Here is a 12,301-nt window from a genome sequence, read left to right as displayed (position 1 = left end):
CTGTAATTGGTAATACTCACTTCCATCTTATCTTCTTATCTTCGGTCTTTCATATTACTGGAAAATATTCTTACTTCCTAAAAGAGACATTTGTTTCTAATGGAGTGGCCCATTTAAAGATTCACATAATAATATCTTCACAGAAAATGCAACTGTATAGATCAATGGTTCTCTGTCTAGTTCCACACCACCCCCCCACCCTCCCCCACCCTCCCCAATATTCTACTGTTAATGGTACCTGGATGGAGGCAGATCTGATTGTTAGCAATTGTTTCCATTGTCTTATTCAGATTAGCTTCTGTCTTATTTCTGTTCTTGGACAAATTTGTGGGCTAATATTTGGAATGAGCTTTGTCTAAAGTTCTAATATGCTGCTGTATAGTGCTGTATATCTTAATGTGCTTTTCAGACTGTGGACCTAATAATTTGTAGTAATGCCAGTTAGATTCCACCACTGGATGTGTCTCTGCACTGCACTGGATTATGGAGATTGCTATTCAGCTTGGTTATTGCATACACATTGTTCAAAAAGGTCTCTGAAAACTTGATGGTGTTTGGGTGTCCCTAGCCTGGATCCTACAGCTCAGAACCCCACAGAGAAGCATTCCAGTGGCTGCTCCCCTCTCTAATTGCTCTCCCCAGCTGGTGCTGCACATATCTGCAGCACCTCATTTCCCATATCAATGCCAGGACTCATCAAGACTCTGGTGTGTTTGGCCTCATTTGTTAGTGTTTCCCTCAGCCTGGGTCCAGCTCCCATCCTGCTGTCATGAGCAGACAAGATGCCTGCGGTGTTTCAGAACATGTCCAATTGGAACATACGGGGATTTATTCATGTTGGCTGAGTTTAATCTGAACAAACTCAGCAAAATCAGCAAAGACCAACTACTTTAAAGTATTTCACCTAGCACATGAGAAAGCTTGGAAAGCACTCACATGGACAGCTCAGCTCCCAGATCAGAGAATGGCTCTTCTGGAAGAGAAAAAGTGATGATCATGTGGAGGAGACAGTTTAATCCATAAGCAAATGCAGGTAAGGAAGGTTCATGTCTAGATGGTCAAATGGTAGCTTTTACCAGGCAACTGGCAGTAATATTAAAGCACATTGTTTTATGGGACATAGAACTAGAGTATGGCTTCCTACTTTTCTGTGATTTGTGTCCTGCTGTGCTCCCTAGCCAATAGTATTCCCATCTTCCTGTTATGTGGGCACAGTGGGTGACTACGTGGCACTGACATGTTGCCTGGCCAGCCAGTCTGTGGTTGCTGATTTTCCATCTAAATGTGTGAAGTGGTGGGAGACTGCTGTCTTCCTTTGGGAGCCCACTCTCTGCTACTTACAATCTTTGGAGAGACTTGAGGTCCTTGAGCCCCTGTCTCTGTGTCAGTTTGAAAATTGGTCAGTGGCTTCAAAGGCCTCTGGGAGATACAGGTGTGAGGACCAAAAAATTATGTGATTGTATGTGCTTCATTTCCTTTGCAAGCTGGGAGAGCAAGCATTTTCAAATTTGTTTTTCATTAAACTATCTCTCAAGCAAAAGATGAGATGCAGCAGCAAGAGAATTGTATGATATACAGCATACATTTTCAGAATATGTGAACAAATCAAGTCAAATGTCACACCAACTGATAGTGGTGGCCTCTTGGGCTCAGGCAGTTCAAGACCAGATGTCATAAAAATCTTCATGAGACCATCAGCTATAAACAACTCTTTATTTGTAACGATCCTGCTGCTTGTTTCCATGTCATTTTTCATGAAAATCTGAATGCTTTTCCTTTCAAATATTGACAAGGGCTTAAAAAAGGTTTAAAAAAAGGTTATCAGTGCATGAGTTCTTTGTAGTCCATAATTCCCAAGGCAGCTGTGAATTTGGAAAAGCAAATAGCACTTGCAGAATGTATCTTGGAGATAAAACCCCATACAAAAGCTCCTTTCCTGCAGATACATGTTTGGTGGGTGTAAACCATAGAAAAACTCAATCATGGCTAAATTATTTTCCATTCTCTGAAAAGGAACAGAAAATGAGTCCTGAGCAGCTTTTATCAATCCAAAAATTCAGAGTATGTGTGAGAAGGACCAGTAGAGGGCATTAGTAGTCTATGCAGAAAGTACTGCAGCAGTAATAAATTATTAAATGTATTTACTTTAGTATTAAACTTGTAAGAGCTGCAAACTGTGTGCTTTTGCATCCTTTTGCATGAGAGTATTTGCCTGTTTTTAACCCTGAATGTGTAGGTTCATTTAGCTATTTTCATTTAACTGGCAATAAGCAAAGCTTCTGAAATATTTCATATCCCTGGTCTGGAAAGTAGTTTGTAGCCCATTCAGTATTCAAAGGTAGTATTATTGCCTCTTTCTGACAAACACGGAGTAATTAGGCTTTTCAATAGGCAAGTGATTACCTAATAAATGACCTTCTGCAAAAGGCTGCAGTAAAATGAATTAAAAGGCAGATTTAGCACAAATGGAGGCCAAGCAACAAGGTTCAGGAACAAAAGAGAAGCTTCGCATAGCCAATCTGCTTCAGAAGCTTTAGAAATAATGAAAATGTTTGCTTATGAAGTAATTATAATTCTGATTGTGTGTACATTCTTAAACACAAAATATGATGGGCTGCTTATCATACCGGCCACTAATTCCCTTGAAGCCACAGTTACAGCTGGAAGAAAGCATGATCACATTTCACAGGACACTTATCACCTGTGATTATTTCTGAAATAAGATGTGAATAGCAAGCAGATGATAAAAGAAAATGGCTGAGTTGCACGTAGCTCCCAGTGGTTTTTTTCCCAATATACTTGCAGGGATATCAAACAAAAGAATTGTAAAGAGAATGTCTTTGACCTATAGTTTTCATGGAATGTCTGATCTCAGTCTACTCAGATTAAGCAAATTTCAAAGTACACCACATGCAATCTTCATGGTGTGTATTCTGACACTCTTTCATCATCTATCCCTTCACCAATTTTGCCAACTGCCTCTGAAAGCAAAATACAAAAAAACACACCACTTAGTGTTCCTTCTCAACACTAAGAATCAATCTTAGTGTTTGAGGGATGAAAACATTTCTTTTTATCTGGCAAAGAAGTTAAACCTTCAGGAAACTAAATGCTTTTTTCTCAGTACTGAAAAAAAATGCAGTTGTGAGAAAATATTTCAGCCATAGAATCTTGCAACTGTTTCAAAAGTTAATTTAGAACTTCTCAAGATGTTGTAAGGAGAAAAAGAATTGTGAGAGTGTTCTGGGCCCTGGGCATTTCCTGGGGCAAAACCTGACTATTTTTCTCAGCATGTCAGCAGTCTCTAGAATATGTCTTAGGCTCATCTGCTTCTGCTTGATCAGACATGTCACAAACAGGTATGGTTCAAGAGCTGGACTTTTACTCGGCCTACAGCTCTGCTGATTTGCTATTTCTGACTCACTCCAGAATCCCTGATCACAGAATATTTAGAAGTGATATGAGAACCCAGCCTTCACTGAAAACGTCACAGCTGTTTCCACATGTATCCACTACTGTATGTAAAAGAGAAAGAAATCAGAGGCCAGTATTCTTATGCTTTAATTCCCAGCTCCTACTTCAGCTAAATTAGTAGCCTATTTTCACTAAATTGTTGCAGGAAGGAGGCTCCTCCTGAGGGTACTTCAGAACAAAGTACTGTGTTAGGCCCTCTGTCAGCCGAACATGTAGTTTTACTTCTCCCATTATATTTTTCCAGTAGCAATTGGGCATTTTTTAAAAAATAAAATAATATGTAAAAAAAATCCTACTTTTTTTTTTCTTGGATTGCTGAGGTCAGTTGCTAAATGGGAGCTTGAAATATTTCCCTCTCTCCCTGTAATATATTCTAATATGAAACACAGTTTCAGGCCATTGCAGAATATAAAGAACACTGGACACCGATTTTAGGTGCACTTTGTTTTCTCAAAGCATAAATAGAAGACGGTTGTTTGTATCTCTGGTCTGTAGTGTCCAAGACTTCTTTGATCCCTTGGTATTTCAGGACCTATAGTGTGTCAGAGCAGCAAATAATTTTTAATACACTTTTTGGATCAGGGTTATCCTAGAAACTGACAGAAGAATGTTCAGTGTTTCAGAGCAACACTCTGCCATCTAAACCTTTTTAGATGCCTTTAGCTGAGAATACAGAGAAGTATATTATGAAATTCAAATACATAATACAGAATATTTTGGTTGGTAGGGCTTTTTAACAAGGCATTGGTAATCATTAAGATAACAGCACAGATCTTCCTGTGCTGAAAAGCCTTGCCCTTTCTAAGTGTTGGCACAAACAAGTCATTTAGGCACTGGTGATGATTTACAGGGAGAACAGGAGAATAGGAACATGCCACACAATGCAGTGATGGCCAGCTGGCATCGGTTTAAGTCTTTTATTTCTGGAAACCTTGTGTGTTGCTTTTTTATTTAAGAAGTCTTCTAAGAATGTATGTTTTCATTCTTGTATATCATTATATAACTGGTAGGCTATTAGACAGAAATGAATGGCCTCTCTTGAGTTCTCCACACTCAGTACCAGAAAATAAATGGACTTCTGTCTTGCTACAGATGCACTAATCTAAAAAATAAATTTAGAAATATTATTATGCATTTAGAAATATTTAGAAACACTGCTGAAGACTCACTGCAGCTATATTTTTGCTGTTATCATGAAATTATTTTATTTCAGCTGGCTTTTTTTCATTTGTCAAATAAACATCTCAAGACATCTTATGGTCATGCACATCTTTTTGGAGTAGATAATTAATTGCGATTTTCAAATTACGTTCTTGAAATGAAGCCAAGACACAGAGTGGAAGGTTGAAAACTCCAACTTTTCAGAATTCATGCAGGAGTGAGTATTTGTTGAGTCTCTCAGCAGCCTGTATTGCTGTCATCCTGCTGAGAAGATCCACTCCCCCAGTCATGGCTCAACATAATCCATGGTACTGTGTAAATAGGCAATAATGATGGGTAATTTCCTCCCCGGGTGATTTTTTTTCCCATTTGCTTCTACATAGCTAGGCTTTTGTCCTCAAACTTTAATGGGATTTGAGGGTGTTTGGCACTTCATCAGACTGGATTCTTATTTCCTTGGTTTCTTGACTGGATCCAAGCAGATAAAAAAAGACATTTCACTTAAAATAAAAGAGCAGAAATAACCCACTTTCCTCATGCTCTGCCCCCAGATGCAAACATAAGGATAGGTAAAAAGATGTGTCTGTCATTGTTGTATTTAATAGTTTCAATGTTTTTACAGGAATTGAGGAAGGGAAACGCATTTTTTAAATGTTATATTGACAGCGCTCCTTTAAACAAAGAGAAAAGCAGAAAACAGCATTTCAAAAAAGTTAAAATAGAGCTCATAAAAGCCCATATTTTGTTTTAGCATCTGTGTTGTTTCTCCATGTATAATCTGCATATCTATTATTTTTTCTCTACACCCTGAAGTCAGTTTTTAGTGGGCACAGGCTGTAGTGACACGTAGCATACACTGTCTCGGTGCAAATATTTACAAGTATTTAGTGTCAATAATAATTGCAATATTGTTGGTAAGATATACTATAATTCAAATGTGAGATTTTAATAAAATTTAGCAAAACTTTGTATTATACCCCAAACTACTTTGTTACATTTTGTTGGGTTTCATATATTTTGTTGTATAAGGAACAACTGTATTAATGTCACATAAATAATTTATTTATAAAATAATAAAGCCATGAAAAACCTGTGACAGTTAAAAAGAAACTGTTCAACTTTGAAATTCTAGATACTAGTTTTTTTCTGAACCGAACTTAAAACACAGCTTCTGTCTTTATATGGATCTACATTTGGCTTCCTGTAAGATGCAAATATCTTGTGTAACATTACCCTTTAGGATACTAGTTGGCAAATAAATGAAATTAATTTTTTAGTATGTTCAAGCATTAATTTTTTGTTGAAAAGGAAATAAATTTTATTGTTCTTATGTGAATGCTGCCATTTTAATGTCATTAATGGCATGAGACCACTATCTTCAATTTTCATCAGAACATTTTACTTGAGATGTGAGTCATTCTTGAAGGCTTTTGGAATACTAAAGATTTCGTTTAAATAAGGCTGATGAGTATTTGAAATAAAAGTTCTGTCTATACTTCAGGTGAAGACTGGGCAACAGACCTTAGAACTCAGTTCAGCAAAACAAATAAAGTTACATTTAGCGTTAAGTTCATTACTTGTTGCCTTTGTTTTGTTTTTCTATTTAATGGTTCTTCCTGCTGTTAGAATTCATTCAAGATGCAATCTGGGATCTCTATCGTTTGCAGATAGCTCTCATATAGCAATAATAGAAAGTCTTCCTGGAATTAGTATAATAAATACTTTTGTATTATTGTATTGTATTGTATTTATGTATAATAAATACAGTTGTATTCCTGCTTGATCTTTAATGAATTTTAAGCTGTGTGGAAAAGATATTCAAATCCTTTAATTCATTCATTGATAGTAATAGGAATATCCTCCTCATTAAGTATGTAGTAAACAGCTAGGGGGAAATAAATATTATGAGGTTGCACCTTTATATAAAATTTTCACTATGCCATGGGTTACAAACAAGGTCTGTGAAGATTTATCTATCTTCCAAATTAGGCTGTTTCTTAGGCTTTCTTCTGAAAGTAAAAAGTGTGGCACCAGCATGGTAACTACATAATATGACTACATAGAAAAACTTCTTACCCCTCGATTTTAATTCTATATTACTGGGAGATTTTCAGGGAGCATATATTTTTAATGTTTACTTTTAGAACCAATTTTTTGTTTCTTGCCATTCTGAGAAGAAAGCTGTGACAGTAGGTTGTAATGCAAGAACTTGAGCCCCACATGTCATGGAAATAAAAGGAGGTGGTCATCAGATTTGACGAATTTGCCAGATAATGCAGGAGTGCATTTTTCCTTTCCAGTACCTGCATTTCTTCCAAGCCATACTGCAAACTTACTATTGACCACAGAAGCCAAAATTTATTAGATTTTTTGACAGAGTTCAGCTAATCCAAAAGAGGTCAAAATAGCATTGAAGTGTGGCTGTATTTTAAACAGAACATATGAGGGGGTTCTGGATTTCTCTGCAAGATTCTTTTATTGCTAAAATACTTTAAAAATTAGCAAAAGCCTTCCAAGTGTAAAAAACACAGGGAAAAGGTGGCCCTACACCTCTAGAAGACTGATTTTTTTTAAGCTTTGTTGCATTGTTGCTGTCAGTAACTGGGAAGTGAAAACTGACGAGTAGTATTTAGGAAAGATGGACAGACACAAGCACAATAAAGTTCAATGTCTGAGGCATCTGAGGAAACGTCTGGCCAATCTGCTTCTCCCACAATCATTCCTTCTCCTTCCACTTTACAATGAGCTAAGTTTTTGTTGATTATCAGCCCATGCTGCCTGTGCAAAATGCAGAAGTTTGGGAAAAAAATTACTCCTTTTGCAGGCCTTGGAAAGGATATGTGTCAGAATACACTGCTCTGAAACTCCTGATAATGTGTGAGTCACACCTACTCTATTCAGAGGGAGAGACTAGAGGTGCCTGTTCAGAAATTGAATAAAATGGAAGATTGTACCATCAGTGCATGACTATTTTTTTTCTCTGATCTTTCCATGCTCACTTGCTTTCCTGCTCTGGGAGAGCACAGCAAAATGCAAGTTCACCCTTTGCAGACTCTGGAGCATATTCCCACACAAGATAGCAACTCTTTAAAAGAGAGAACTAGAGCTAAGACTCTCGTTTGAAATGGCAGACTACTGGCAAACAACATTTTCTCTTTATAAATTACGTCTGCAACAGTTCTTCTCACCATCATCTTATGGCACCATCCTGCTGCATAAAATATTCCCTTATCTTAGTACTAGGAACAGCCAGAATCATAGATTGAGTAAATCTTGCAAAGATCACTTCTCGAAATTTATCAATGGGAACTCTGCTAGGCCAGATCTGAGCAGGTCTAATTAAATGTGAAGATTATCAGTTAATCCTATGTTAATGTAGTTAATTTTGTCTTTTTTGTGTTCTTGAATTATGCTAGTTGAATTTCAGGAAGGTGAGGCACTGATCCAGTTCTCCAGATGGTTTTGGTACAAATAAAATCAAATCAGTTGCTTTTTAATAGTGATCCTTGTGACCTCATGCCAGATTTTCGGTGAATTGAATGGTTATGCAATACATCTAAAGTATGATACTATGAAGGGGTGATAACATTTGCAATAAACATGATGCTGAGTTCTTTAGATGCACCTTCAAAAGTTTTCAGCTTGGGAGAGACCTCAGTGGCCGTAATTTTCCAAAGGTTTGCTCTGGCCTCTAAGGGCAGTGTTTGCATTCACCTCTAATATAAACCTTTATCTCCCTTCCTATCCCTCCTGCTTGTCCTGGTAGCCTGGCTCCTCCCAGGATCTTGTGATGCTACAGGCTGCCTCTTCTTTTTCCAGCTGGGGAATTAGTCAGTGCCCAGCTCAACATCCTAAGCGCTTTGATCCCTCTTCAGGAGGGCAGTTTGTCTCCCTGCAGTTCATTCAATATCGCTTTAAAGTCAATTATCCTTGCCTTGCATGGTGATACATTAATGGGAGTGGATAGAGATGGTTACAAGCTCTTTATAGCTACTGTACCTGGAATATATTGTATAATAAAGCACTGTTATAAAGCTACTGTAGATATCCAATGTTCTCAATTTCCATGTTATACTATTACATTTTAAGCTCATTACACTTAATGAAAGTGATAGATCTTATATTACTAATCAAAAGGCAGTAAAGATGGCCAAAAAGCTCAGTCATGAGACATTCAGGATGAACTGAAGGGCACAGGTGGACCTATTTCATCTGAAATGATAAAATCTTGAAATGGGATCTAAGGTATGGATTTTTCTTGTTCCTGTTGTTAACAATTAGTCTTAATTTTTTTTACTTGTCTTCTGTGTCTTGTTTCAGACATAGGTTTTGAAACTAGATCAGTTGCTGTTAAGTCAATATAGTAATATTTATACATATAAACAGAAAAATATAGAAAATTTTGTGCTGAAAGTTACTACATAAAACTTTAGAGTTCTAAATAAAATGAATAGAATACCCTGTAGGTAGTCATACTTTTTATTACAGGATCCCAAAATGCCCTCTGACAGTATCTTCACTGTGAGATGCTGAAATAATCAGTCCTCTTGACTCACCTAATATTCCTAACACATGTACCTCAAGAATACCTAGGTTTCTGTCTTTGTTGTCCTGCCACCAGTTAAAATGCCGTGCTAGTGAGATAATAGCTGAGATTTATCTTAGAGTGATAAAATGAATTTAAATTTCTTTATTGACTTCCATTATTGGAATGCATTTTTATGCATTGAATATCTCTCATTAACATGGCAACCACAACTTAGTCAGACATGAGGGTCTGCTGAACTGTATAATTCCAAGAATGACCTATGTCAAGGTAGATTTATGTTTTACAGTGCATTTTAATAATCTTGTGCTTTAAAACAAAGCAAACAATTTAACTCTGAGAGTTCAAGTACACTTAAAATATATCAAACATATTATAAGTAATACATCAAGTAGCTAAAATATTTTTTATTACAGCCTGATATGGATTGACAATAATCCCATGTTTACAGGTACTTGTGTGCACTGCCTTAGGATATGCAAAATTCTGTTATTAAATGCATACTATATTTTTCATTGTTTTACTTCTTACACCACTCACACCATTCTCTGACCGCAATATTTTTTGTAAACGTCTATGAAAAGACAGGAGAATGATTGTAAAATTATAGTGCCTCAAACTCTTCCATACTTATAGCTGTGGCATGCTTCTAAGCTCCAAGTGCTCATCATCTCTCAAAAAAGATAAATTTTGTCACCTTCGGATTTTTTTTTTTTTGTCAGCCTCTCTAAGTAGAGCTATCTGTTTCCTTATTATTTCCTCTGTATGCATTGGGAGTTGTGAAAGGCAGTTTTCTGAGAAGTTATGGTAACATAAACCAGCACGATCTTGTGTTGCCAGTGGCAGTCAAGCAGCTGAGGGGCTAGTTAGGTGCCTGTTGGGGTGTAAACTGAAGCAGTGGAAATCTCTGCAAAGGAGTCTGAGAAGAACCACATACACATACACACACATATATCTATTTTAATTTATATATATATATTTATGGATTACCCTAATTTGTCTTGATTCCATTCCCACAGAAGTAGTTCGCGCAGGCCTTACAGGTATTGGGACTACAGTTATTGAGAATATGAAGAAAGACTCATGGATCTCTCACAGGAGAAAAATTGGCATTGTGTTTGTCCCGGCCTTTATCTTGTGCTCGGAAGTGAGCTTATCTCATAGCCTTCATCTGCACTCTGAAAAGGTGGCTATATTTGATTTCTTTGTGCTCTGCATTTACTGTTGGATAAAATGACTCTCGTCTTCCATTGAAATATACATATTCTCTTCCTTTCCATGAGCATTTCTATTCTGCATCCTCAGTGCTGGAAGCTCTCAGCTGTTTCGATGTAATCTGTTGGTACATCTGTAGCTTAAAATATTTTTTAATCTAGTAAAATCATAATCAATCAATTTTTCTAAAGTAAAGATTTAAAACTGCAAACTGCTTCCCGAGAAATATTTTAAAGCTAAGATGCCTGCTGGACTGTGTAATAGACTTTCCTTTACAGCCTGTGCAGCGCCGTCAGATCGCGGTGCTCTCTGCCGCCTTCTTCTTGCTTCCAAGTACCAGCACATATCTTGCAGCCTTGCAGAGAGCAAAGATGCTGATAGATGTCTCGCCCAGAAGAAGGTGCCAGGAGGAAAAGATGTTCCTCCTTTGCACCCATCGCCGAATTGTGGTGCTGTGTTGAAAGTCTTGGCCAGCGAAAAGCTACTCCAGCAAGTGTTTCTCTCCTGACGCATTTCGCTGAGCGAGAGCTACATGCACAGTTTGGACTCGGTGAAAGAGCAAGAAAATGCTTGTCCGTCGAGCTGAAGGAAAATCCCTGCACAGCACACTGTGGCTGCGTGCAGTGCTCACGCTGAAGAGCGGCAAAGCTCCAAGCCATGGCTGGGCTTCACTTCTGTCCAGAGCACAGAAGGCGAAGAACCAAGCAGCTGGGCACCGGGCTCATGTACTCAGGGGAGCCAATTTCAAATGGCCAGCCAAGAGCTGCTTCACAAGCAGCTGCAGCTGAGAATGCTCTGGCTGCTTCAGAAAGGAAGGCGCAGCCCTTGCACTCCTGGACACAAGCTGGCCAGCAGCAGGTTCCTAAACCTTCAGTGCTGCAGAGTGCACGCAGCTGGAGCACAGCCAGAAGGAGGCGTCCAGAAAGAAGGCGTTCTTCAAGTACCCCCCTCCTCCAGGCAGCCTTGAAACTGAGCACAACACGCTGCGCCTCGGCAGCTTCCTTCTCACATAGACGGACCGTCCCCTTGTTCACTCTCGCAGCTCCCTTGCCCACTTGCAGCAGCTGCTGCCAAAGAAAAACGCTCCAGAAGTCAAAGCCTCTGCTGGGCTGCACTTTCCCCTTGCCTCACGTCAAAGCACCAGAAACTCTCCGCTGCACTCCGTATTTCCAGTCTCCGCTGCATCTGCCACTGTCATCTCTGCATCTCCAAGCATCAAGCTGGGCACAAGTCTTTCCAGGGAAAGCTGGAAGAGAAACAGGTAGCAGCACAAGTAGGCGCAGCTTGAACTTTCTGTTTTCAAGTGCTAACGTGAATCCGCACACAAGCGAGAGGCAGCCACGCTTCCTCGTGCAGCCTGGGCGATGCGCATACCGGCTCCGTGCTCTGCTCCTTCATTGTGCCGGAGTGGAACCGGTGTCTACTTCTCGCCCAGAGAGCACGGTGCCGGCAGAGAAATGCTCCAGGCTGCTGCCTCTGCCCAAACACGCCTGGCCTCTGCACTTTCTCTCTCAGCGCTAGGTAGCAGCACATTCGGTCTGCCTTGTAGCCTGAATCTGAACGGAAAGCTTCTCAGCTAAGTCTCGCCCACAGAACAGTTTTAGGTCAACGAGCTTACGCGGAGCTTAGCCTCGACGCGTGGAAACCTGTACTTGCAGCACATCCTAGTGGTAGCCCTCTTTCCTTTCCAGCCTGCACAGCGCCGGCAGATCGCCGTGCTCTCTGCACCTGCCTTCTCACTTGCAAGTACCACCGCCAAGCTTACAGCCTTGCAGGGAGCGAAGAGGCGGATAGGCGTGTCGCCCAGAAGAACGTGCCAGGACCAAAAGATGGTCTTCCTTTCTCCTGCTCCTTGCCCGAATTGTGGTGCTGTGTTGAAAGTCTTGGCCCAGGCGAAAAAGCTAC

Source organism: Corvus cornix, chromosome 1 (genome assembly GCF_000738735.6).
Source record: "Corvus cornix cornix isolate S_Up_H32 chromosome 1, ASM73873v5, whole genome shotgun sequence".
Classification (NCBI taxonomy): Eukaryota; Metazoa; Chordata; class Aves; order Passeriformes; family Corvidae; genus Corvus; species Corvus cornix.
This window is presented reverse-complemented; position numbering follows the sequence as displayed.